This window comes from Macaca thibetana, chromosome 5, assembly GCF_024542745.1.
Source record: "Macaca thibetana thibetana isolate TM-01 chromosome 5, ASM2454274v1, whole genome shotgun sequence".
Lineage (NCBI taxonomy): Eukaryota > Metazoa > Chordata > Mammalia > Primates > Cercopithecidae > Macaca > Macaca thibetana.
In genome coordinates this window covers 10,917,770-10,944,477 of record NC_065582.1, presented here as the reverse complement: position 1 = coordinate 10,944,477, position 26,708 = coordinate 10,917,770, and the positions used below count along the sequence as shown (strand labels likewise).

Here is a 26,708-nt window from a genome sequence, read left to right as displayed (position 1 = left end):
ACAGAATAATTTAGAAGAAATGAACAAATTTCTGAAGACATACAACATATCAAGATTACCATGAAGAAAGAGAAAATGCGAAACAAAGAGATGAGTACACTTCTAAGTACACTTTATGAGGCCAGCACCTCCCTTATGCCAAAGCCAGACAAAGACACTACAAGCAAATGAAATTATAGGCCATTATCTCTAATAAACTTATATGCAAAACATTAATGACAGAAATTAAACAAGACACAAACAGATAAAGGTATATCCCATGTTCATGGATTGGAAGGCTACATAATGTTAAACTGTCTGTACTACCCAATTTGATACAAACATTTGATGTAATCCATATCAAAACACCAATGACATTTTTCACATAAATAGAAAATATTCTAAAATTAGTTGGAACAACAAAAGATCCAAATAGCCAAAGAAATCTTGAACAAAAGAACAAAGCTAGAGCATAACATTACCTGATTTCAAAATACACTGCAAAACTGCAGTAATCAAAACATCATAATGCTGGCATAAAAGCAGTTATGTAGACCAATGGCAGGGGAACTAAAAGAGATACCAAAAATAAACTCACATATTTAGAGTAAATCAAATTTTGACAAAGGTGCTGGAAACATTATGGGAACAGGAAAATCTATTTTATACACAGTGTTGGAAAAAATTGGGTATTCACATGCAAAAGAATATAATTGGGTTCTTATCTCATGCCATATACAAAAATCAGTTTGAAATGAATTAAAGACTGAGCTATAAAACTGCTAGAAAGAACCATGAAAGAAAAGTTTCTTGACATTGGTATGGGTAATAATTTTTTGTTATCACCCAAAAGAGCATAACAACAAAAGCGACACCAGACATAAGACCGCATCAAACTAGGAAGCTTTGCATTGCAAAGGAAACAATAAACAAAGAGACAACTTACAGAATGGGGCACAGTATTTGTGAACCAGACATCTGATAAGGAGTCAATATCTAAAATATATAATAAACTCAATTCAATAGCAAAGTAATGATAATAATCCAATTAAAAAAGGGGCAAAAGACCTAAACAGGCATTTCTCAAGAAAAGACTTGCAAATTTTCAATGAATATGTGAAAATATATGCAACATCATTAATCTTAAGGGAAATGCAAAATCAAACCACAATAAACTATTAAATCAAACTTCGTGACTATTAGAATGGCTGTTATCAAAAAGGTAAACAATAACTGCTCTTGAGGATGTAGATATAAGGAAATCCTAGTATGCAGTTGGTAGAAATTTATACTGGAGCCATAATTTTGGAAAACAATATAGTGGTTCCTCAAATTTTTAAAATATAGAAAGATAATTCGGCAATCCTATTTCTGGGTGTATAATCAAAGGGAAAATAATGAAATGAATGTAGTACCATTCAGACTTAAAAAAAAGAAAAATCCTGTCATCTGCAAAAACATGAATAAATATGCAATATGACATGCTAAATGAAATAAGTCAACCACAGAAGGACAAACAGCATGATCTCACTTACAGGTGGACTCTAACATAGCCGCTTATAGAAGCAGAAAGTAGAATGGTGGTTGACAGAAGCTGTGGTGGTAAGGTCCAGGGGAACGGGGAGATGTTCCTTAAAGGGTGCAAAGTTTCAGTTAAATAAGATAAGTAAGCTCTAAAGATCTACTGTACAGCATGGTGACTGTAGTTAATAATGTATTGCATTTTTGAAAAATTCCAACAGATATCTTAAATGTTCACAAACAAATGAAAAGTATTTCAAGTGATAGATATGTTCCTAGCTTGATTTAATTATTCACATGTATACATATAACAAAACACAATGTACACTGTAAACATATTTAATTTTGACACGTTAAATTTAAAATGCATATAAGTAAATATACGAAAACAAAGTAAAAAATGTGAAACAATTGGAGAGGTAAAAACAAACTGCAAGTGTTTACAAAAGCGAGATGAGATATGAAAAAAATCTGAGGCCAGGCGTGGTGGCTCACGCCTGTAATCCCAGCACTTTGGGAGGCCGAGGCGGGCTGATGACAAGGTCAGGAGATGGAGACCATCCTGGCTAACACGGTGAAACCCCGTCTCTACTAAAAATACAAAAAAACTAGCTGGGCGTGGTGGCGGGCGCCCATAGTTCCAGCTACTTGGGAGGCTGCGGCAGGAGAATGGCGTGAACCCGGCAGGCGGAGCTTGCAGTGAGCGGAGATCGCACCGCTGCACTCCAGCAGGGGCGACAGAGCGAGACTCCATCTCGAAAAAAAAGAAAAAAATCTGAAAAGTAATCTCCAGATAAATATTACAATCATTAAGATTTTTTGATATAGCTGCTATATATGAAAATTATGTAAAAATAGATATTTTACTTATTTATGCAGATAATCTGCTAATTAGAAAATGAAGTTTTAAAAGCTACCAGTTATTATTACATCAAAATATATGATATCTTTAAAGTACATGCAACCAGATACGGGAAAGATAATCATGAAACATTTTAAAAGCTATTAGAAGTTATTAAAGAGTGGTGAAAATATGGTTTTTGATTAATTGTGCCATTATCCATGTGAAAAAAATGTAAAATCAGGAAAGTTTTTGTACATAAAAGCAATTACAAGAAAGATACAAAGAAATGGGAACTCTAATTCATTGCTAATTGAGGTATCAGTTGGTAAATTCAGTTTAGAAAACCTTTGATATCATCTAATAACATTTAAAATAACACAAGTCCTATTATGCCACAATTTTTCTTTCTGCTGTTTATAAAACTTCCCCTATGAACACCATAATGTACGTACTAGAATGTTCATAAGCTGTAGATTATTATTGACAAAACTGGAACTAACTTGAATAGCCATCACAAATATTATAGCTGATTAAATAATTGCATGTTCAATTAGACTTTATACTGCAATAAAAGGCAAACGGTAGCAGTATACAGGAACATGGATGCATTTTAAAATGTAATGCTGCAGGAAATAAGCTAGCCAAAATGAACTTGAAAAGTATGACTACATTAATATAAATTCAAAATATGCAAAACAAAATTATAGTTTAGGGATGAAAACTTAGGTGATAAAATCTATGAAGAAAATCAGAACAAAAGAAAATTAGTCAGGAAAGTATTTATCTGAAGACAGTGGGCAGGCCTTATAATTACAAAAAAAAAAAAAAAAAGAATTTAGAGATCTACCGGGTTCTAATTTCTAATCACAGGAATAAGAATATTGTTTACACAATTGCTCGCTTTATTTCTACAGTGCACTAAAATACTCTATAAACCTGTTCCTTTGTATGTTATATTTAGTCACTGAAAAAAATACATTAGTACTGCGTACATAGAAATGTAAATGATAAAATAATGGTGATCTTTGAATGTGGGAAATGGGAAACTGCAGACAACTTTTGAAAAATGAGATATTAAAACCAAGTACAGAATCTGGTCATAATTAACAGTGAGGGCAATGACTAGTTGGTGCTAGGATGTAGATTTAGTAAGAGAGATAAAGGTGGAATAGTCTGGGATATATATGAGGAAAACAAGGGACTTTAAAGAAGACAAGAACACAGATTTCAAAAAGAAAGAGATATTTAATAACAGTTAAAATAGTGTACTTCGGTATTTTGAAATATAAGAGAAACATGTAGAATACTGAGGATTAGGAAGAAGAAAACACACATTATATTGATCCGTTGATGAATTCATTACGTTTTGTCCTTCGATATGGTACGTTATAACCAGCTCTTGCTCGAAGCTCGAGTCAAAGGGTTTAAATAGTTTGTTGTATAAAATGGACACAAGGTGGGGTGGCTCATGCCTGCAATGCCAGCACTTTGGGAGGCCGATGCAGGCCTCACGTGAGATCGGGAGTTTGAGACCAGCCTGACCAACATGGAGAAACCCGATCTCTACCAAAAATAAAATAGAAAATTAACCGAGCGTGGTGGCACATGCGTGTAATTCCAGCTACTTGGGAGGCCGAGGCAGGAGAATCGCTTGAACCCTGGAGGCAGAGGTTGCCCTGAGCCAAGATCGTGCCATTGTACTCCAGTCTGGGGAACAAAAATGAAACTCCTGTCTGGAAAACAAAACAAACAAACAACAACAACAACAACAACAAAAAAAAACAAACACATAAGGAAAGTCATTTTTCTCCGGAGAATGAAAGTTTGTCTGAAGTGTTGTGTTCTCCGTCTCTAGAAGCACTGACAATATTCATTCTCTTACCTGCAAGACCTGCCCAGTCCAAGCCCCCAAAGCAACTCTGGATTGAGATAGGAGACTCGTAGTCTACTCCAGTTGTCTTTCAGCAGAACTTGGCATTATGTCACTGTTGTCATTTTAGCCAGATCCAGGAAACACCAGGAATTGATACTGTCTAAATCCAAACAGTTAGAAGAAGCCCCCTCCACAACTAAGATCCAGAGCTCCAAGAGGATTTTCAAAGCCTGTTGCAGGTATATCTGGAACAGGGAGGAAATGTTTTCTCTCCTTAGAAATCTAAGGAGTTAAACTTCCAAGACGTTACTGGTACCCTGCACCTCTGAAGAGGCATGATTGAGCTAGTAGTAGAAGTGTAACCAGAAGGTGGCATTGGTGGAAGCAATATATAACAATTAAAGGTATATTCTATTAAAGAAGAAAGAAAAATAGGAAAAGTTCAATGTAATTATTCACTTTTTTTTTTTTTTGACCACGTGCCAGTTGAAGTCCAGGCACTTTCGGAAAGCATCTGCAAGCTTGTTTCCTGAATCCATATTGCTATTTCATAGAATTTAGGTGAGAATACATTTCTATCATGTAAATCCAGAGATTTGGAGCTTCATCTCTTAAAATACCTACTGTTACTCTAATATAGAATTCTGAAATCTATTGATATTTCAATATAGGAACCTGAATTTTTTTTCTATAAGGGCCAGATAGTAAATATTTTAGGTTTTGTGGGCAATATTGTCTCTGTGTTCACTACTCAACACTGTCATTGTAATATGAGTAACTACAGACAATATATAAGTGAATAAGTGTGCCTTGTTCCCAAAAATGTTAATTACAAAATAGATGTTGGGCCATATTTGGCCCATAGGAAATATTTTGCTGACCCTTTCTCAAATACAATAGACAATCCCAGTGCCTTAGATGTATTTCATCTCCCTCATTCAGGATGAGTGCTGTTAAAATTTAAAGAAAGAGGGGTAGATGTTTTCATATGGAGTGAAGGTAAAGGAAGGTACCAACAGTAAATCAATCAAGTTAAATGTGTAGATCCAGAAGAAAGGACAAAATATGGATGGCAGGTAAACAGAAAAGAGGAAGAGTAGGTTTAATTGATGAGGCAGGACCTGGAAGAGGGTATGAAGCCAATATATGTAAAAACTGTAACTTTGGAAAAGAATGAGACATTTCTTGCTGGAAAAAGAGAAATGGTATGAAAGGTGGCTAAAGAAATGAAAGTCTTACATACGATGAAAAAAAATCGTCATTGAGGAGTGGAAGCACAAACAGATCTCACTGGATACCCAAAGATAGTACTGTAGTTAGATGGAAAGAATTTTAAGACGTTTTATATAATATTTAACTTTTTAAATTGAGATAAAATTCATGTAACATCAATTTAAGCATTAACCTTTATAAAGTGTACAATTCAGTGGTATTAAGTCCATTTACAATATTGTGCAACCATCTCCCCTATTTAGTTCTAAGGTGTTTACATCATTCTAAAAGAAATCTGATACTCATTAGGCAATCAATCCCATCTCTCTTCTCCAACCCCCAATAACCACTAGTCTGCTTTCAGTCTATATGTATTTATCTATTCTAAAAGCTGCATATAATTGGAATTATATAATATAGGATTGTCGTGTCTGACTTCTTTCACTTAGATAATGCTTTTGAGGTTCCCCTAGGTTACAGCATATAAAACTATTTTCATTTTTAATGACTGAATAATATTTGTATGAATCCATTCCATTTCATTTGTTTATTATCTTCTGATGAACATTTATGTTTCCACTTTTTGGCTACTGTGAATAGTGCTGTAATGAACATTCATGCGCAAGTATTTGTTTGCGTGCTTGTTTTTCATTCTTTTGAGTATATACCTAAGAGTGAAATCACTGGCTCATATAATAATTTTATGTTCAACTTTTTGAGATACCAACAAACTACTTTCCATAGCAGCTGTATTTTACATTTTCACCAGCAATGTTTGAGGATTCCAATTTCAGCACATTTTCATCAACTGCAGAAAAGAAAAAAATATTTGCAAATCAAGATATCCTAAAAATCTACTATCCGGAATATATAAGAACTCTTACAACTTGACAATGAAAGACAAAGAACCAATTTTTTAAATGGGAATAAACCTTGGATAGCTGTTTCTCCAAAGAGATGTACAAATGGCTAAAAGGTGCTCAACATCATTAGTCACTGGGGAAATACAAATCAAAATCTCAGCAAGATGTCACTTCACACCCACTAATATGGCAATAATAATAATAATAGTAACAACAATAAAAAGAGAATATAATGTATTTTTTAAATGATCCACCAAAGAGTCAATGGAAGGATAGAACATTCATTTTGCTGCTTAAGTTTTGAAAAAATATGAGATGGTTTAAATGCTGAAGTTAAGATTGAAGGAATGTGAGTATTTTATACAAATATTGGATATAGATATTGCAATAATTAGACTATTGGGGATGACTATGAGTGTTAGAATTTAAAATCTTTGAATCAAAGCATAGTTCAGGGTGATGTGATCCAAGTGTTATTTGCCCATGTGAGTAAGTGAAACCTAATACACATAAAATTCATTGAAATTTGGTGATTAAAAATAATAATTTTACAAAATTTAGAAGAAAAATAAGAGATCAATAGGAAATCAGTAGTCATTGACATATATGGCAAAACACATCTAATTACAAAGAAAATGAACAAGATACTGATGTAATCCTGGGCATAAATGGAGGTAATGAAAATAGAAAGTCATGCTAAAGTGCCATTAAATCTGATGAAGTAATTTTAATGGTAGTGTCAGATCAATAATTTGCAAATGAAAGTGAATTAGTAACATGATGATCCATAACACCATGTTTATGAATTAGGGGAGTGGGAAGCACACTGTCTATGATTGAAAGATAAGTTATCACCAGAGAAGTACATAGAATCAAAGAAATAATTGCGAATGTTCAAGACCAAAAATTTTGTTCAGTATGAGAATGCAGACTTCCTAGGGCAAAATAGAAAGGACAGAAGAGTAACCACCAAGAATTGATCGGTTAGCCAGGAGAACCAACAAATAAATTCTGAGGTTTTAGGTTTTGATAAAAGATAGAAAGAAGTAAATGTGCTGCAAAAGGTGTTTTCAGACATCATTTAAAAATGTAGGTAAAATTAAGTTGGATTTTCTAGCATCATTGTAGCAGGTGATGTCTCTGTACTTCCTGCAGTGTGACACTTCCAATGCCTCAAATTCCTTTTACCCCTGTTACTTTGTGTTACTTTTACAACTTCCTAGTGATATAGGCAGTTTAGTGTTTCAGCCTCATGTTATCTAATATATAACACAGAGTAAACTCAAAGTGGCAAAGTAATTTGAAATCTAGGAATCAAAAGTGAATGCCCCAAGCTGGACTTCGTATTTTCTACATCAACAATATCTTCTGAGGTATTAATTTTTCTGGAACTTGTGAAATGTGTTTTCTGTAAAGTTTATGTGATCTCATTGCAATAATCCTCTATGAATATGTCTTACATAATAGTTTGTAAAGCTTATTTGAGTTAATAATACAAACTCAATTGGAATTGATAGCTTATACAAATGGAAATCTCTGTGGTTGAAAAAATAAATAATTTATTTCCTGAAATACAAAAGCTTATGTATTAATTTTGAAATAGAATGAAACAAAAACGCAAGGAGAGAAGGGCAGTAGATGTTTTCCTCTAGGAAAAAATGCAGCTGATTTTACATTGTGGGTCCCACGAAAAAGATTGGGCCACATTTAATGACACATCAGTGCAAGTAACATCCTAGAATCACAGGACTTTTATGAAATGCCATGTATGGTAACTGTGCTAAAATGAGAAAAATCTTTTTTATTCAGATCTATGTTTCACAAGTATTCTTTTACCATGAGCACGATCTTTATTGAATGACATTTAGTGTTTTACAGTTTTCTAACAGGAACAGGACATCACAAAATTTGTTTGCATTTTGGTAATCACATATAGCCAGGACTAGAGTACCACTGAATGAAACACATTTGCAACTGAGAAAAATGGCTTTTAATTGAGTATCGCAAAGTGAATCAGAAATACTAATGAAATAGGAAAAAATAGAAATCTAAATAGATATTTGCATTAAAATATCTTAATTATTACTGAAATCCGTGCAGAGATATTACTGTATTTGGTTTAAAACGGTATGAAAAAATACGGTTTTGTGAGTCATTTGGTTTGTGATATAATGAACCAAATGGCTTGCTGAAAATTTGGATAAATTCCAGCGCAACAGCCACTATTCAAATTGATAGTGACAGCTCATTCTGAGGGAAAAATGTTATTTTCAAATGATTGATATGAACTCAAAAGGGTGTGAAGAACTATAGTGTACTTTGTGCATAGGAGTTGTGACAGGTTGGCACATCTCTAATTCTGATTTAAAACAAGCCAAGGCCCTGCAGTTTCCAATGCCATTAAGCTCATACACCACATGAAATTATTTGATTCACTGGAATATTCCACAAAGCAAAATCTGCCAAAATTTCAAAACTAAAAGTCTGATTTTTATATTAGACTGGCATGTCATCTACTGAAACAAAGTCCAAAAATTTTTTCCAGTAATAGGAGTGAAATATTCATACATATTAATCAAACTTAATTAAAGCTTAGTAAATGCTGTTCTTTAATTGTGAAATTTAAAAGTGCACCAGGTGAAAGAAAATAGAGCCCCTGCCATAAAAGTAAGGCATTAAAACTTGACATTGATAAAATGGGATCATTACTCTTTTGGATGACAAATGGGGCTAAATGCAGATTAATGGCAAAATTCTTCAATTTTGCTCTTTTAGATTTTACTGATTTGGCATGTATACATTTTAATTTCTGAACTGTATTCCCAAAAAGAACAATTAGTGTTTTTCTGATACACAATCAATCAAAGGAGAATATCTGTACAACAGTTTTGGGTTTTTTTTTTTTTTTATTATTCTGTTTTTACAAAGATTCCATTGTCACAAAGCAGAATCACCTTACTGAAACCCCTGCTAGAACTGACTTTTCTCATAGTTGTGACTTCCTAAAAAGCTTAAGGTGGTTGTGTATTTGGCAAGATGTTTTAAGCATTGTGGTCTCCTTTTTCCTAATGTATATATGGCATTTATCATGGACTGCTGTTTTAGTTCAGGCTAGCCAGCTATAGTATAACCCCACCGACTGACTGGCTTACAAAAAAAACAGAAGTTTATTTCTCACAGTTCTGGAGGCTGGAAAGTATAAGGTCACGGTTCAGGCAGATTCGGTGTAAGGTCACGGCTCAGGCAGATTGGGTCTGGTGAGGACCCAGTTCCTCACAGATGGCCATCTTCTCACTCTGGTCTCACATGTAGGAAGGCCACAGGATCTCTCTGGGGTCTCTGTCATCAGAGCAATAATGTCATTTATGAGAACTCCACCTTCAGGACCTCGTCATCTCTCAGAGGCCCTACCTCTTAATAACCGTGAGGGTTAGGATTTCAACATATAAATTTTGAGGACATATACACATTCAGTCCATTGCAATTGCTATAAACAATGTTGGCCAGAAACCAGACGGGGACATAGATGGAGGAAATAACTATATATGTATGCTTTCACATATTATTCTCTTATGTTTCAATGAAAGGGACAGAAATCAAATGCAAAGCGTTCGGAGTCTCACTGAGAAGGTCAAGCTGTAAGTAGCTTTAGGTACGGCTTGAGAGAAGCACTCAAAAATATTTTCAGGGCTATGCCTGTCTGTGTTTGGGCTCCATGCTCGTACAGGCAGACTCATTCTCTTGAGGGATGTTTCCACATGGTGGAACAAATAAGCACCAGAAGGTTTAGGCTAAAATGTATCTTACTCTTAATAACCTTTAAAAGAAAATGTCATCTTTCTGTGTCCTTTCAATTCAGTAAAACAAATCTGACTGTCCCAGTTTGTGTCATATGCCGTTTTCTCAACCAAAAACCATGCCCAAGGAGCTGGCAGATACTGGCCGACCTGGCTCATAATTCTACCACTGTGTTTCTCATGCTGAAGGCCTCACTTGACCACATCAAGTAAGGGAGGAACTATCCCCCCAAAAAACATAGGATTCTGTTACTAGAATAAAAAAGAACAATGTTAGATATTTTGAAAGAAACCATGAAATAGAAAAATTATTTCCCTGATGAATCTCTTTAATATTATTTTCTTCAATAGTCTGAAATTCTCATTTAAAAATTTTTACATTTATGTTTATACAAATGTTATCATATCCAAATGTTGCCAGGTGGCAAGTTGTCTATAAGGCAAATTAAGAAGGAAAAGGCCATCATAGTACAAAAACAGACACATATTCCAATGGAACAGAATAGAGCCCAGACACAAGGCTGCACACCTACAACTGTCTGATTTTCAACAAACTGACAAAAAAAAGCAATGGGAAAAGGACACTCTATTCAACAAATGGCGCTGGGAGAACTGGCTAGCCATATGCAGAAGATTGAAACTGGATCCTTTCCTTACACCATATACAAAAATTAACTCAAGATGGATTAAAGAGTTAAATGTAAAACCCACAATTATAAAAACCCTGGAAGACAACTTAGGCAATACCATTCTGGACTTAGGAATAACAAAGATTTCATGACAAAGGCACAAAAAGCAATTGCAGCAAAAGCAAAAATTGACAAATGGGATGTAATTAAAGAGTTTCTGCACTCTTTGTGCAGAAACTAATAGAAAGTTAAAAAGAACTTAAACAAATTTGCAAGAAAATACCAAATTACCCCATTAAAAAGTGAATAAAGGACATGCACAGACATTTTACAAAGGAAGACATACATGCCACCAACAAGCACATATAAAAAGTTCAACATCACTGATTATTAGAGAAATGCAAATCAAAACCACAATCGGATACCATCTCACAGCAGTCAGAATGGCTATTAATAAAAAGTCAGAAAATAACAGATGCTGGTGAGGTTGTGGAGAAAAAAGAATGCTTGTACACTGTTGGTGGGATTATAAATTAGTTTAAGTATTATGAAAAACAGTGTGGTGATTACTTCAAAGACCTATCCTAAAACAGAAACGCTGTTTGACTCAGAATTCCCATTACTGGGTACATACTCAAAGGAATGTAAATCATTCTATCATAAAGAAATGCATGCATATGTTCATCGTAGCACCATTCACAAGAGCAAAGACATGGAATCAACTTAAATGCCTATGAAAGGAAAACTGGAAAAAGAAAATGTGGTACATATACACCACGGAATACTGTAGGGAGACCCCCTGAAACTATTGCTATGGAATAAAAGATGAAATGTTCCTGATTATTGTAAATACAAAATTGTATGCAGGATTGTGTAAAGACAATGCCAGGTTGGACTGCCAGAATGAGCCAACAGCACGTGATGTGTTCCCCCTACAGAGAGCCTATGAATGGACTTGCAGTCAGGGAGGTTTCACATCACCAAGATTCCTATCCCAGAAAAACAGATGTTCATAGCTCAGGGAATGGAATGCAACCCTTGTGGAGAGCCTATAAATGGACACATGGGGGGCGCCTGTCCATATGGATAAGATAGGGCTACAAACGCCCTCATCTTGCCCCGGCTCTTCTAGGCCTCTTTGGGGTTAAGGCATACTCCCTTCTGAGAATTTCTGGTCTGTTTGTCCAGCTTCACGTCCTGTTACTATGGATTGTTTGTACCCAACTCTTGCTGCAACTGTTACTGCTGATTAATATCTTGCTAATCATAGGTTATGGAAAGACTGTGTTTCTGTTTTAAGGCTCTGTTAGAAATTACTGATGCACACACTATGTTGTAAATTCTTGCCTCTGTGTACTATTCTTCTGCATACAGATGTTATGTTAAAGAATTACTTCATGCCCATATAACCATCTCACCTCATAATCAAATGACCCTAAATCCCTCACTAACCTACCCCGGCCCTCACTAAACGTAATAATAAATGCTGGTATATCCAGTGCATTGTTGGCACCGCGGGACCAGAAGGCGGTAACACCCCTGGACCCAGCTTTCTCTATCTTGTGTGTGTCTATTATTTCTCGACCTGCCGATCCACCTGGGAACAAAGAGAGAGCCCCGTTACATTTCAGGCTGCTGGCCAGATCCCACAATAAAATACTATGTAGCCATAAAAAACAAGTTCATGTCCTTTGCAAGAACATGGATGGAGCTGGAGGTCATTATCCTTAACAAACTAATGCAGGAACAGAAAACCAAATACTGCATGTTCTCACTTATAAGTGGGAACTAAATGATGACAACTTATCGACAAATAAAAGAAAAAAACAGACACTGAGGCCTCCCACTGGAAGGTGGGAGGAGGGAGAGGATTAGAAAAAATGGTGGGTACTAGGCTTAATATCTGGGTGTCAAAATAATCTATAAAACAGACCCCCACAATACAAGTTTACCTACATAACAAAAACGCATATGTACCCGTGAACTTAAAATAAAAGTTAAATTTAATAAAGAAATTCATTCATTAAACAACAGGTGAGTTTTTCATTAAAAGTAAAATCATATTTATACCTTAGTGTACCCAAGCAGATGTGCTTGGTTGTATTTTACTTTTTGAAATATACAGCAGAACTTTCGTTTATCAAACTGCAGGGTTGTTTACTTTAACTGGCAGTATTAGAATTGGCAAATTTAGAGGAACAGCTTCGATAGAGCTCTTCATTAAAAAAATGATAAATTGCTAAAACTTAAAAGATGTTTCAAATGGATCAAATATGTAAAGATAAATGTCTAGAGTACAGATTTAGTTTAAAATCAAATGATTTAAGATGTATAAATTCAATATTTTTATTTTTTATCTGTGTACATTATTCTACTTTGTATATTGCTTGAAGTCATTCATTTAAAAATCTGTCTGGAACAATCACATAAGTCACATGGTCTAAAAAGGCCACCACATTACCCATTCTTCCACACATATACACATAACACTGAATTTTCTCATCACCACATAATTCTAATTACAGTAAACATCAACCCTAGTTTATGCTTGCAAGCTCAGTGCTCATGAGTAATTATTGCTTTAAATCCAATAATCTTTTTTTTCCTTTTTTTTTTTTTTTTTTTTTTTTGGTGTTCACTAAGAAACCTTAATCAATATAATCTGAGATCTTAGGTACATAAAAGAAGCCAAGGAATATGGCACAGAGAAAAAACCAGCAGAGCATGTAAAGGCTGAGCTACAAATAGAAATATTCAACTTGAACTTTAAAGAGCAAACTTGATAGATGGTGAGTTATATTTGCTCTATGAAGGCTTAAGCTGTGTAGCCAGTACAAATGCACCAGGAAGTTAAAATTCCATTGACCTTGGCAATGTCAGAAGGGAAATATATTCATGGAGATCAGCTCTACTGAAATTAATCTCATGTGTTGATAAAATAAAAGTGATGTTTCCTTCTCAAAAAGACATATTTGGCTTCTTTTACCTACTGCATGCTTGGGGCAGAAAAACTACTCACTGTGGCATTGTGGACTTTAAAAAAAAATCTCATTTACTATTTGTCACAGTAAGTCAATCATGGAGTATCAGTGCTGTGAGGCAGTTTAGAAATCTATGTTCCTTTTAGTCTCTCATTCAGAGTCTACAAAAAGTACCTTTAAGAATTTAGTGACCTTTTACATTGAAGTTTGAAAAAAATAAAATAATTCTTTTAAACATGTATAGACATGAAACTTCAATTTCTACTCTAAGATTGAGCAATATCTTTATTAGTAGAGTATTTTAAAGTTGTTTATTAAGATTTAGGAGTATGATTCTGGACAGTCAAACAATGCAAAAAAAAAACATTCTAGGTCTATGTGTTTAAATTTTTCATTTTAGGACAGTTGTAGATTGAGAGAGAATTTGTGATGATAGTACAGAGAATTCCCATATAACCTACACTAATATTCTTGTATTATTGACATATTGCATGAATATGGTGTATTCACTACAATTAATGAACTAATGGGACACATTATTAGTAACTAAAGTCTACGCCTTTTTCAGAATGTCTCAGGGTTTACTTGCTGTACTTTTACTGGTCCAAGTTCCCGTTCAGCAAACCACATTACGTTTAGTGGTCATGGAGCTGAAGCTTTCCTTGACAGTGACAGATTCTCAGACTTTTCATGATTTTCATTGCTTTCAAAGTGTGAAAAGTACTGGTCAGCTTTTTTCTAGAATGCCGCTCAATTGGATTTTTCTGATACATTGGGTTATGAGTGTTTGGGAGGAAGATCACATTGGTGAACTGCCATTCTCATAATGTATGAAAAAATGTTCCCTTTCTTGAGTAATAAGAAAAATGGAAGTAAAAATCACAATTGCTATATCGAATATCTACCAAAATGTAAAATTGAGAGACAGACAATATAGTTAATGAGAATGTGGAGTAACTAGATAGAGCACACATACTCTGCTGTTAAGAGGATACTTTGGTGCAACCTATTTGAAAAATAATTTGACAGAATCTGTTAAAGTTACAGGTTGTAATATGACTCCTACATAAGTACTTAATGGAAACATATACATATTTTACCCCAAAGAAATAAAAAAGCAGGCCGGCTGCAGTGGCTCACGCCTGTAATCCCAGTACTTTGGGAGACCAAGGTGGGCAGATCACCTGAGGTCAGGAGTTCGAGATCAGCCTGGTCAACATGGTGAAACCCTGTCTCTAACAAAAATACAAAATTAGCTTGGCGTGGTGGTGCACACCTGTAATCCCAGCTACTCGGGAGGCTGAGACAGGAAAATCACTCGAATCTGGGAGGTGGAGGTTGCAGTGGGCCTTCAAGGTTCTTGTATGAATTTGAACGCCCAGAGAGTGCCAACAAACAACACGAGGCAATGTGGAGCGACACGCTGTTTTAATGAGCGTCTGGGTGCAGGCAGGCTGGGCCTAAAACGGCATCAGCCCCAAGTGAGGACAGGGCATGGGTTTTATAGTCCTCTGTAAACACGAAGTGTCCCTCTCTGACGTGACTGCTACGTAGCACCCGGACAGCCTCCCTCTGGATCTTCAGGGGTTACGTATCTTCTGGCCAGCTCTCTGCCTGCTTCTGCTATCTTGCTGACGAACGCTGCTGGCGCAAGTGGTCTTGAGCCTTGGGACTGGGTCTGAGGAGGGAGCAGCTACCCATTCCCTTAAGCTTTCAGGCCCCAGGGAGAATCTTTCAGAGCTGAGATCGCACCCTGCACTCCAGCCTGAATGACGGAGTGAGACTCCGTCTCAAAACGAAAAGACATATAAATATAATGCAAAACAATAGCATTCCAAACAGTATAAACATGAAATACCCAAATAGTATTCTACATAAGAATGAGTGGTATACTGCTTGGAATGCTTAGTTGCTCATTTGCACTAATCGTATTTTAAGTACTAAGTACCTGTACGTGAATAATGGCTACCGTTATTTTACAGCATCAATATGACAGGTCAGATATAGAAGTACTCTAGTACTGCAGAAAATTCTATTGTGAACACTGAGAATGAATTATTTAAAACTATATATAAAATAATATGGATGAAACTGAAAATCACAATGTTAAGTAAGAGAAGTAGACATAAGAGTATATGCTGTATATGTTTATTTATATAAAATCTAGAACCTGGTAAAATATGTCTTTGGTCTAGAAGTCAAGTCGGATTCTCCTTAGAGGGTTTAGCGTCTGAAAGAGGCGAGGCAGTTATCTGTGGTCCTGTTTATGTTTTCTTTTTCAAAATCTAAATGGTAGTTACGTGGAGACATTCACTTGGTGAAAATTCATTGAAGAGAACACCTATGATTTGTGTGCCTCACTGTATGGTTTATGATACTTCAATATAATGTTTACAAATAGAAAAAAATATGTCACACTATCAAGGATTACTATTTATGCCCCAAAGCAGTTGGATACGGAAGTATTTCAGCATGCACAACAAAAAGACAAACAATAACAGCAACAACCACATCTGAGCTCTGAGTCAGTGGTTCACAGTAATTGCTCAATCATCAGCAATCCACAACACTAAAGACGGTACACATTTCTATTTTATGAAGAGAGGTTGCCAGTGCCTTCCACATCAGATTCAATTCACATATCTGCTTCCATGATTCCTGTCTGCTGTGGTCCTCTAACGTAGTATCCTATATGTGTTAGAGTCGGTCATTATGCTTTTCAGACTTTGTTCACAGCTTTTATTCCTGCCTGCCATAAGAAAAGCATTCAGATCATGCAAATATATCTTTAATAAGGTTACAAATACTCTTCTAAATAGTGTGTATTTCAAATTCAGATATTTCATTCACCTTTGGTTATAAATATACTGTGCCCATAAGTATGCATAGTTAAGTATTTAGTAAGTATTATTAAATATATCACCATTGATGGTCTTAGGATATGCCAATTTTTATCATAACTGTTTTGGTTAAACTTCCTTTGGCCCTGACTCTGAAACTTCAAGATTTTAAATACCCTAAAAGGTATCGTGTGATTTGCTTTGCTTTGTTTCCTTATTTGCAATACACATGTAAATACCAGTCTTTATTTACACAAATTAAAGAATTCATTCATTACCACGATCAATAATAGATATCAAAGATATTGATTAAGTAGATATTAAAGTCAAAGGAAGAGGATGTGAGAAATAAGGTTAAGTCAGATATAAGAAAAGTACAAAAAGGCATTTTGAAAGTCTAGAACAATTGTTATAGGGAAGCAATACAGATATTTTACTATAAAATTTTCATCTCTCAATTTGTGAAACATAAGTAAGTCCATGATTCAAAGCGTCTGTAGGAAACTAAAACAAACAAGTAAACAAAAACATGTGTTAAGATTTACTAAACAACCATAGAGAACCTACAGGCTGGACATGTATTCCATGGCTGGTTGGTCACAGAAATATACATTTACACATATAAGTAATAAATACACATAAGAGTTTTGACAAATGATCAGGTAAGGAGAGCTACATCAGTGCAATGAACCTCAAACTCTCACTTATTAACTCCAGTAAAAGAAGGTTAAAAATGCAAGCTTACATATTTTTAAATGACCATTAGGTAAACTCTAAGAGTAATAATGACAATGACTATCTAGAGTGACATGATATTTTCTAGTACATGGGGCCTAAGTGAACTCTGCATTTAATGTATAGTCAGCTAAGAGTCCAAAACGTATTTTGGTGATCTCTTTAGGTAAATAAATGACATTTATAATTATCAATTCAGATTATATTCTCTTAAAAATTAGACATTGTAATCTTCTTTTAGTGAGTCCAGTAAGACCGCTAGATCATCCTAAGATCATCAAAGGTATTTTTTTATTTTACAGTTATACATTTAGAACAGAATTCTTAATAGAATAAATATCCTTGGCATCCATGGAGTATTAGCTGGTTTGATAACATGAGTTTAATACTTACTGGCTGGTAAACTTAGGCATGTTTCTTCACCACTGAATGTGTTAGTTTTCTCATCTGTAAAATGGGGAGAATAATAAGCAGGTCTTTAAAAGTTTATATTGTGTAATTAAATAAATATTTGTAATGAAAAGATAATTAACCAACACCCTAATGTGTAGGTTCCTGTTTTGTTCTTAGCTAGATTAACACAATCTGCATTTAATACAACAACTACAGTGAATACTAATTGAAATTCAAGCAGTTAGGCTCCGGAATCTAAACTTCGCAAATAACCTCACCTCTTCTGAGAGTTCAATATGCTACCTTTAATAAGTATGGATTTATTCTATATACATCAAGTATCTTACTGTAAAAAGTACAATTATTAACATAGTATCTATACTGACTGTAATCCCTAGTTGCTTTTGTGAATATAGTCATGCTATCAGTCTGTTTATTATCATTTGTTTCTCATAAAATTATAGAGCATGAAATAAATTCCAGTTGTTTGGCTTCTCAATAAAAGTTATTTCTCAGTAGATGCTATTAACAAACAGAAGACTAAACACCATGCCTTAAATTACATTTCAGAATACTCACTGTAGGTAAAGTAATTTCTGTTGCTTGCCAAACGTGAAATTTACAATTCATGCAGTGAGTTGATAGAACTAGAGCTAGTTTTGTGAATGTTGAACTGTCAGTGGAACAGTTTCAAAATTTACAGCCTATAAAAGAACTCACAGACCTATTAACAAATTGAGCGCAGTTATTTCAGACAGAATTCTAACCAGTTAAATGAATTTCTGTCTAACTCAGTCGAATGCTGGCTTTCATTTTAGTGCTTTTGTTATTCTTTTTACTTCCTGTCAGGAAAGTGATTTTTTTGATATTACAAACTATTTGTGTAAAGAATAATATTAAAGATTTGAGTTGAGTATACTGATGTATTTGCCATGACATTCCATTTCTGGTAAGATTGTTAATTAATCAAAATGAATGAAAAAGAAAAGAAACATTTTCTCAATGTAATCCATTCAGAAAATATGGATATTATAATAATTTCAATATTTATTTCACGTCTTGTCCCAGCTAAAACTGAATCCAAATCCTGATGTTTAGTTTCCTCTGTATCATATAAATATCTACATTAGTTTTAATATAATGGAAGGAATGTAAACTTTCTTTTTGCAAATAAGTGCTGACGCCTATAATCCCAGCACAGCACTTTGGGAGGCCAAGGCAGTCAGATCACGAGGTCAAGATTGAGACCATCCTGCCTAACGTGGTGAAACCCCGTCTCTACTAAAAATACAAAAATTAGCTGGGCGTGGTGGTGCATGCCTGTAGTCCCAGTCAGAGAGCTTAGAAGCACAAGAGGATGGTAGATAGGTAAGTCACTGACCAGCACATTCATATCCCTAGTTTTGAGTTTCTGAAGAGAATGTTTGTTGCAAGACATCTTCTCTTTGATGTGCTAGTGAAAACGAATTCAACTTAAAAACTGAACTCAGTATTTCCTCTTTTTGATCTCTGACTCAAACCCACTTCACCCCTGCTTTTTCTAACTTTATACAAATGGCACTAGTGGTCATCCAATTATAAACATATATATTTAAGGAAGGGTCCATGTCTTCACTTTTTCCCTCAGTAACCTTCGCCAACCATTTACTGAATACTATCAATTTCACTCTCAAATATCTTTCAAATTTCTTTTCACCTGTGGATTCCTGCCATTAATAATTTACTTTGAGCAGATCTTCATCTTGAATCTCCAGGATTACTACAAATATTTCATAAGTAATCTCTCTGCTCAAGTATCTTCCATCTTCATGTGAATTTTTCATACTGCTAAGGCAGTGATCAAGCCAAAACACGTATCAAATCATAGCCCTCCCTTTTAAAAAACATTTTAGTAGACAATCCATGACCTAATTCTTTCTATTTCTCAAGTCCAGTCTTTCATCATTCTTTTATTTGCACTTCAAACTTAAATGATTCGAAAACCTCTTGTTTCTCCCAAACCTCTAGAATATATGATGATACAGTGACATTGGACATCTTGGTTACTTTATATAATGTTCCTCCTAGTTAGTGGCATCCGATGAACGTTCATTCAATAATCTTATTCAAGTGGTGTGTGTGTGTGTATAAAATTTACCTCAGTCTTTCCATAGAGAGAATTTATATCTCTTTAGTATAGATTTTTTCTATCTTATACACACTTTACATTGTTTATGTGTGGTCCCAAATTTACTGACACTATATTCAGACATAAAGATAACTCATTTTATTCCTTCCTTGTTTTGTTTCCTTTTAAGTCATTCTTCTCCATTAAAAATCCTCATTATGGTAAGCGAGATGGGGATTTGTTAAAATCCAGAAAAGTCCTTCTAATTTGATAATTTTATATGCCCATAAGTAATGCAGTTTCTGTTAGATAAAATGTTCTTTTAAAAGAATATTTTCCATACATACTTTATTGCTAATTTCCAAGATATGAAGTGGATTCACAGTGGACTCGTGTGAATTATTTGACCGTATGGGGGTCAAGTAAAAGTGATATCCTCAGTAGCCTCTGATTAGAAATCACTAGTCCAGATTTTGCTCTTAGTTGATACCTGCTTGTATCACCCCATGCTGTCATTGATGGCATATCTCATGCCAATTCCCAATTTTTTTTTATATTAGTCTTCTTTTTGTATTAATTGTACATATTTATAGCATCTCCTGGGATGTGGCAGCTCTACATCAGCCCTTATTACTGCAGATGCCCTTGAGTCTATCTACATAGTCTCCACCTGCTATTTTGGGTCTGCTGTGATTCCCATATAACCATGAACCAGGAAGTTCACTTTGTATCTTTTGGCAACAGAGATCCCATATTAAGATTCCCATATTATATTGTAAGGGACTATATTATCCACTCCCATATTAACACTATTCATGTAAGATAAAAATGGAGAAAAACTTTGAATATTTAAAGTGAGGACTTCCTTCTGTATAGCCACACTCAATAAGGGCATACTGTAGTTTCTACAATGAGGTGCTGTGAGATGGAGAGTACTAAACAATAAGAAAGATGAGATCTTTCTTCCTTAAGCATTTTTCTTAAATATTTCAATATTATCTCACCCCTCAAATATTATCCCAGCCCTCCAATATTATTCCATTCTTGCATCGACAGAGGGGTATTCTGGCCTTAGGTTTTATTATATTCAATGTTACTTATCACTTTTTATTTTTACAATGTTATGTGTGACAGAAAGGAAAATTTCTTTCACAGTCCTTCTTGCTTAATTGAGACCTCCACTACATAAAACACTAAAATGATCAAGAAGACCAATCAGGTGCCAATGAAATTAATAAAATATGCTTCCTTTTAAAAAATGCTTAGATTACAAGTCCATAATCCCATGGTTGACAATTATATTCAATCAATAAATTTCTAATTCTACATGATGAACACACCTTCATTGAAGCTCGGAAGTTCGTGGTATCAGTTGGATGTCCCAGGGCAGCAATATTTACATGCCATAAAATATCTGAAAATGATTTAACACCATCACTAGTCAACAAAATCAAACATTTGCCTGAACACGTGACCAAATATTTTTCTGATATGATATACGTATTCTTACACACACATACACACACATATAAAACACACACACATATGTAAACATATATGTATACAACATTCATATATATTAAAAGGTCTTTTTATATTTAATTTTTATATAATCTGTTATAGGATGTTCTTTCAATTTACTTATTTTGAACAACAAAATACTGTTCAGAGAAGATTTCAATGGAATTAAAACTCTTGATGAAAATATAACCTTATTATTTGTCATTAGATACCATCATAAATGCATGCAATACATAACATACACTTTTAAAATATCACTTCATTTATGTTGTAATTAAGCCCTTATTCCAAATAGAAATTTATTTTAAATATTCACGCTTTTGGACAGATATTTAATATCTTAAAATTTCCCACCAAATTCTGATTTTGAAACTATTTAAAATGGGAAAAGATAAATGAAGATTGAAATGGAATTTTATAAACACATCACCCAAATATTTACCAGTTGTTAACAAGTTTTCATGTTGTAAACATCATGACACTTAATGTCTCATTAGACATTGACATTTCTTTTGTCTCATTTAATCTGGAAAGTTAGCCACACTTTACTTTTTATTATGACTCTATTGCTTTTTTTAAGAATGTATGCCAATGGTTTCACCAAATAAGTCACATTTTAATTTTTATATTTTATCTATGAAAATATTTAGAATTTTTTACTAAGAATATACAGATATTATGGTGTGTCTTCTTTATTGCCTCACATCAGAGCCATATAATGTCACTTGTTTAAAAAAGTTATTTTGTCTTCATTTTTTCCACAAATTTTTATTGTGTAAGAATACACATAACATAACATTTACTGTCTTTATCATTATTAAATATGAAGTTCAGTGGTATTAAATATCTTAATATTGTGCAACAATCACCATGATTAATCTCCATAACTCTTTCTGTCTTGCCAAACTGAAGCTCTCTGCACATTAAACAATAATTCCTCATTACCCCATTACCCCAATGCCTAGGCACTGGCAACCACAGTTCAACCTTATGTCTCTACAATGTTGACGACACTAAGTACTTCACATAAGTGAAATCATCCAGCATATATCTTTTCTGTGACTTGCGTATTTCACATAGCACAATGTGCTCCAGTTTCATCCATGTGATAGCATATGTCAGAATTTCTTCCCTTTTTAAGCCTAAATGATATACCATTGTATGTATATTCCATTTTTCAATTCAATCATTCATTAGAGTTTTCCCCACATCTTAGTTACTGTGAATGATGCTATGAACATGGTATACAAATATCACTTTGAAATATTACTTTCAAATATTTTGAATATATAACCAGGAGAGGAATTATTGGACTATGTGGCTAGTATGTTTTAATTTTTTTGAGGAACTCTCATACTGCTTTCTGCAGTGGTTGTATCATTTTACATACTCAATGTACACAAAAGTTCTAATTTCTCCACATACTTACCAACACTTGTTGTCTTCCATTTTTTGATAGTAGCTACTGTAATGAGTGTAATATGGACTATGGTGTTAATTTAGTGTTGAACTTCATTCTTTTGCATGTATGGCAGTTTTCCCAGAATCTTTTTTTGAAAAGGCTATTTTCCCAATCGAATGGTCTTGGCACTCCTGTTAAAAATAATTTGACTACATATGTGAAGGCTTATTTCTGGAATCTCTGTTCTATTTTATTAGTCTATGTGCCTGTATTTAGGAAAGCACCATGCTGTTTTGATTACCACAGCTTTGTAGCAAATTTTGAGTCAGGAAGCTGTGTCCTCCAGCTCTGTTCTCCTTTTTCAGTAAAGTTTTGCTATTTGTGGTTCCTTGAGACTTTAACTTTCCTGATGGTGTTCTTTGAAGCAAAAAAGGTTCTAATTTTGATGAAGTCCAATTTATCAATCTTTTCTTATTTACTTATTTATTGTCTTTCTGGTGTTACAGCTAAGAAAGCACTGCCCAATTCCAGGTCATAAAACTTTATCTCTGTTTTCTCATAAGATTTATAGAGTTTTAGCACTTAGATTCAGGTCTTTGAATCATATTGAGTTAGTTTTTTATAGATTATGAAGCAGAGGTCCAAATTTGTTCTTTCAAAAATGAATATTAAGCTGCCCTAGCACCATTTGTTGAAAAGACAATTATTTTCCCATTAAATGATTTGACACTCATGTCAAAAGTCAATTCATCATAGATGTTGAACTTATATTCCACTGATTGATCTATCTATCTATCTATCTATCTATCTATCTATCTATCTATCTATCTATCTACATATGCCATCACCACACTCTTTTGATAATTGTTGCTTTGTTGTGAGTTTTAAAATTGGGAACTATGAGACCTTCAAGTTTTTCTTTTTTTTATCAGTATTGTTTTGTCTATTCTGGGCCCTTTGAATTTTCATACAATTTTAGAGTAAGTGTGCTCTTTTTTTACAAAAAGAAAAATCAGTTGAAAATTTCTAATGGCCACGCTGAGTTTGTAGAGCAATTTGAGGGTGTTGTCATCTTAACAATATCGAGACATACATTTCAAGAACAAGAAGTATCTTTCCATTTATTTAGGTCCTCTTTAATTTTTTTCTGAGACTATATTTTGTATTTGGTGAACAAATCTTGTACTTCTTTGGTTAAACTATTTCCTAGTGTTGATTGTTTCTGATGCTAGTGTAATGAAATTAAATTTCATTTAAATAATTTTAATTTTCAGTGAAGTTTTATTTTCATTGCTAATATATAGAAATACAACTGATTTTTACATTGATTTTTTATCTTGAAGTTTTGCTCAACTCGTTTATTAGCTCAAATGCCTTTTAAAAATTCTTTAGGGATTTTTGCATTTAAATCTAATACCATTTTGAGTTAACTTTATATAAATATTAAGCAAAAGTTAAGCTTATTTTTTTCCTCTCTTCTTGGCCTATGGGTGACCAATTTCTCCAGCACCATTTATTGCAAAGTCTAGCTTTCTTCCATTGAATTGCATCTGATTGTGTATAGAATCAGTTATGACATATATGTGTGTGTGTGTGTATATGTGTGTGTGTGTGTGTGTGTGTATATATATCCATCTATTTCTAGATTCTCTATTCTACTGGATACATCTATGTGTCTATCTCTATGTCAGCACCACAGTCCTGATCACTGTTATTAAACAGTTAGTCCTGAAACTGAGTAGAGATGTCCCCTCACCCCATTTTTCCCTTCCAAAATTGTTTTAGCAATTCTACTTCCTTTGCCTTTACAGAAAAAGTTAAAGTTATATTGCTTATATCTTCTAAAAATCTTGCTGAGATTTTGATAGGAATTGTGATAAACTTCTTTTCAATTTGGAGAAAATTGGCAAATTTACCACATTGAATCTTCCAAAACACGAATTAATATTTGTTCCTTCAGTTACTTAAATCTGCTTTGATTAATCTTGTAATTTTAAAATATTTTACTATATAAATCTTGTACCTGTTTTGAAAGACTTACACCTCAGGTTTTGTTGCTTTCAGTAATTGTAAATAGTATCATACTTTCTATTTTTGTGACAAGTATATAGAAAAAGAATTGATTTTGTATGTTTATACTACTTCTTTGATCTTGCTGAACCCACTGTTATTTCTAGAAGTTTATTTATAGATTCCTAGTGATTTTATACATAGATCATTAGGTAATCAGCAAAAATAAATCACTTTCATTTTTCCTATGTGATCTGAATGTTTTCATTTTCTTTTGTAGCCTTATTTTACCAGCTAGAAACTTCAGTATGATGTGGCATAATAGTGGTGAGAGTGAATATCATTTTCTCATTTCAAATTTTAGAGAGAAAGCACTTAGAAGTTTACTATTAAGTATAATATCAGCTAAGTAGAAGACACTCATGGCTTGAGATAATGGCCTTTGCTGTTTTCCTCAGAAATTTTACATGTAATCATCACTGAACTTTGTCAAATAATTTTTCTGCATTCATTGAAATAATCATATGGCTTTTCTTCTTTCACATCTTAGTATGGTGTATTATTTTGAATGATTTCCAACATCAAATCAGCTTTGCACCTCTGGAATCAACTTATTTGGTCATGGTATGGAAATATTTTTTATGTTAGTAAATTCTGTTTGCTAATTTTTGTTAGAAACTTTGCACTTTGTACCTATATTCATGACAGATATTAGCTTTCTTCCTTTTCCCCCTTTTCTATCTCTTTCTAGTTTTGATATCTAGGCAATTCTAGATTCATTAAAAAAAAAAGGGAAATGTTTCCTCCTCTTCGATTTCTTGGAAGAGATTGTGAGGAATTGGCTTTTCCTTAAACATTCGGCAGAATTATTTAGGAAAATCACTTGGGTTTAGAGGGCTTTTCATTGTTGTTTTAAATCACAAATTCAATTTTCTTAATAATTAGTAGGACTATTCAGTTTCCTTTATACTGGATGAATTTTGGGAATTTGTACTTTTCTAGGGTTGGCCCATTTTATGTAACTTGTTACATTTTGTATGCAGAGCCTTTTGTAGTATTGTTTTATTATCATTTTAGTGTCTGTGTGGTCTGTTGCGATTTTCCTTCTTCATTATTAGTAACTTGTGTCTTTTCCTCTTTGTCAGTCTTGTAAGAAGTTTGTCAAATACATTGATCTTTACAAAGAACCAGCTCAATTTTATTGATTTTCTCCATCACTTTTTCTATTTACAATTTCATTTCTTCCTGTTCTTATCTTTATCACTTCCATCCTGCTGCTTGTCTGGGGTTTATTTTGCTCCTGTTTTTCACGGTTTTAGAGATGTATGACAAAATGAGTATTTGTGCTACCCTGACCACATTCATATGTTGAATCCCTAACTTCTACTGTGTGTGATTGTATTTGGAGATGGGACTTTTAAAAAGGCAATTAAAGTTGAATGATATCATAAGGGTGGGGCACCGATCTGACAGAACTAGTATCCTTATAAGAAGAGAGACAAATGAGCTCGTTCTCTCTCTACACACATGCACCAAAGAAGGCCATGTTAGGTCGTAGTGACAGAGCTGCTATCTGCAAATCAGGAAGAGAGCCCTTACCAGAATCTAAATTGCTGGAAACTTGGCCTGGAACTTCTAGCCCCTAAAATTGTGAAAAAATACATTTCTGTGATTTAAGTCAACCAGTCTATGATATTTTATTATGGCAGCCAAAGCAGACTAATAAAACCTGTCTACAGTGTTGTTGAGTGTGTCTTTGTAGATATATTTCTCTTTTCAGTGGTTGCTGTATCTCACTGCAGTCTACTGGCATCAACTTTTTACCATTTCATCAGTAGTTTAGAAACCTTATTTCCCTTTATTATCATTATCAAAATTTTTTATCATAATTATTTTCTATACCTACATTTAGAACCACATAGGACAGTGTTATGACTTTTGCTTCAACTTTCAAACATAATTCTCTCAAGACAAGAAAAGTCTATTGTATTTACCTATATT

General features: G+C 33.9%; 1 long non-coding RNA gene across 1 annotated transcript; it reads right to left on the bottom strand.

Annotated features, from left to right (window-relative positions):
- Positions 1–9,425: 9,425 nt before the first annotated feature.
- LOC126954476 (uncharacterized) lies at positions 9,426–21,190 on the bottom strand. The gene is made up of 3 exons (XR_007725609.1): positions 21,115–21,190; positions 17,668–17,721; positions 9,426–9,631 (listed from the first exon to the last, which is right to left on the bottom strand). It is a non-coding gene; the product is annotated as an uncharacterized LOC126954476 (long non-coding RNA).
- Positions 21,191–26,708: the final 5,518 nt, after the last annotated feature.